This window comes from Egretta garzetta, unplaced genomic scaffold (assembly GCF_000687185.1).
Source record: "Egretta garzetta isolate BGI_Z169 unplaced genomic scaffold, ASM68718v1 scaffold51, whole genome shotgun sequence".
Classification (NCBI taxonomy): Eukaryota; Metazoa; Chordata; class Aves; order Pelecaniformes; family Ardeidae; genus Egretta; species Egretta garzetta.
Genome location: NW_009258549.1, coordinates 1,885,235 through 1,887,929, shown reverse-complemented (window position 1 = coordinate 1,887,929; position 2,695 = coordinate 1,885,235). Strand labels below are relative to the sequence as shown.

General features: G+C 54.2%; 1 protein-coding gene across 1 annotated transcript in view; it reads left to right on the top strand.

The window, feature by feature from the left end:
• Positions 1-2,695, top strand: part of CACNG2 (calcium voltage-gated channel auxiliary subunit gamma 2) — a 53,565-nt gene that overhangs the window by 45,342 nt on the left and 5,528 nt on the right. The gene's annotated exons all lie outside the window — the stretch shown is intronic.

Sequence of the window (2,695 nt, the reverse complement as noted above, 5' to 3'; positions counted from 1 at the left end):
GGGGGGCTGCTGCCCCGCCTCAGCAGGACACAGACGCCCATCAGGGAAGCGCCGAGTCACCTTGGCGCAAGAAATGTCATCGAGGCCTTCCCCGCGCCGAGCGGGCTTCTGAACCGCCGCCACCCGTCGCTCACCTTCTGCGTGCACGGGCAGAGCCGCTGGCGCCAGTGCACCCACACCGTGCCCTCTTTAGCACGTCCCCAAATGGCACAAGGCAGAGGAGCGCTGTCACCCCCGTTTCACAGGGTGGGGACTCTAAGGCAGAGAGAAGAAATGGTTTTAACAGCACGCCTGTGGCAGAGCAAAAACTGAATCTTGTTCTTTTTATTCCCAGTTAGTGCATTAATGACCTAAATTCTGCATCCTTTCCCCATCCATCGCCCAGAGGAGCTAGGAGGCATTGGAAGAGAGGGTGTGGTAGCACAGGCGAGTAGTCAGCATCCAGAGGCATGGTGCTCTGTGCCGAGCACAGACAAAGCAGGGGCTGAAGTGGGACCAGCGCTGCCCACCCTGCCCTCACGAAGCCCAGCAGGGTTAAGCTGGGGAGGGGGATCTGCCTGGCGCAGCCTATCAGCCTGTGGTGTAAGAGCAGCTCCTCAGCACCACAGCATTTTAGGCAAGCCAAGGTTGGACACCCCAACAGCCAAGCACCCTCCTGAGTCAGATCTGCAAGGCCTTTTGGACACAGCACCAGGAGTGGGTTTTCAAAGAGCCTGCCTGTTCCCTCCCCCTGCCCAAGCGGCTGAACCCCTAACTAGCTATCCCATATATCCCATACCCCACAAGCCCATATAAAAGACACCCTGTGCAAGACGCGGCATCTTTCCCAAGCAGCTTGATTCTTCACACAAGAATTAATCAGGCTCAAATACGGCAAGAAACAGAGCAGGGGAGAGGGAGAAGAGAGGAAACAAGGAAAGGGGGGTGCAGAGTGAGGGGGTTTCCAGGCGCGATGTCTTCTCCCTCTTTGGCTGATTCCAACCAGGGGGCTCTGGCTGCACGCTGGCAGCCTCGCCTGGGAGGTGCACGCAGGCTCTGCCTGCTCCCCCAGCCTGGACAGGCACTCAGCATTCAGGGTCTGCTGGGCAAAGAGCTGAAATCTGAGGCTGGAGACTTCCTCATGGCCTCGGAGAGCAGCTGCGTGCACGTGCACTGCACAGCAGTGACCGCGGCCAAAAGCCTGGGGTGATGAGTTGCTCATCTGCCACGGGCAGATGGCCCCAGGCAGTCGGGGGCAAGCAGAGGAAAAGACCCCCTTCATGCCGTATCTGCCTTCCTCACAGATATTTAAGCAGGCAAGAAGCAGGGTGGGAGTGTGGCAAGGGAATTTGCTTAGCTATGAAGCTTTCCTTTCAGAAGAGCCATGGCTGAGAAGCAGACACTTCTTGGACAAGGTAAATGGATTGGGGATGGGTGATTAATAACCTCCTTTCATAACTCACGGTTTCAATGTGGGATAACACTTCCAGAGGTACATGGAGAGGCTTTGTTCTTACTTTCCTCTCCTATTACTTACCTCTTACATGCACACACACTCCTCTCTGCTGTCTCTAGCCTCTTCATGGAAGCTCTTTGAACTAGCAGTTAAAGGCAATAGGTATCTCAGAAGCATCAGACAAGCCGACTGGATGCAGAAGGAGCCGAGCTTGGGGGCTGACCTGGAGGAACCCACCTATCTGCCTTCTACAGCTATTTGTTCAGCACTGCCTCCCAAAGCATCCCAAACCTTGCTTCAGCAAGGCTTGGCCTCAAGAAGAAATTCAGGGGGAATCCTTTGAGGTTGGTTCTTCTTCCAGCTATTCCAAAATACCTGAAAGATCATTGGAATTCATCTGGAATAAACCTTCCCAGACACCACTTGGGGACCTGACATGGTCCCTGCAGGTCTCAACCTGGGTAGGGTTGGCCTGGGAGAGCTCTGGGTTCCTCACAAGCAACCCTTCCCAGAGACAACCACAAGTATGGTGGCTTCATTGTCCCCTCGCCCTGCACACCCAGCTGGTCCAGGGACAGGGTGGCAGGCAGCTTTCCCAGGTTGCCACAGCATTTGTCACTCTGCAGACTCAGGCTCGAAACTCTTCTGCTGAGAGATCAGTCAGCCTGAGCCACTTTGGTGGCTGACCTCTGGGGGGCCAATGGGATCACCATGCCTATCCATGTGCCTCATAAGGACACCACATTCCTTCTTTCTGGACAGATTATGTACCTCAGTTCAGTGTTAACAGTCAGACAGTGCAAGAGTCCAGGGGGAAATGTAAGGGAAGGCAGGATAAAAAGTTTGCGGGAACCCCAGGAGATACAATGAAATTGCCTTCCACATGGCCACCCCTGTACAAGAATGAACAACCTGATCCTTTGAGATACTAGTCGAACAGTGGTCATGATGATGGTGTGGCTTGAGGATAACCTCTCTGGAGCGGTATTCCTGATTTCAAGAGGAGAGAGACATGAGTGATGAAAGTAAGAACCTGGTAGACATCCCAGATGACAAAAGACTGGGAAGATGTCACTGGCTTCCTGCTGGGATGGCTTCGCTGGTCGTGGAGTGTGTGAAAAAGAGTGCCCCATGAGCAAAGCTAGCAGAAGGCCCTGTAGGTAAACCAGCCTGACAGAACCGAGGGTGACCAGCCCAGCATCCCTCACTTATGGTGGAAGATTTTGGTCTGGCCCCCAGTGCAAAGGGTATTTTCCTGCT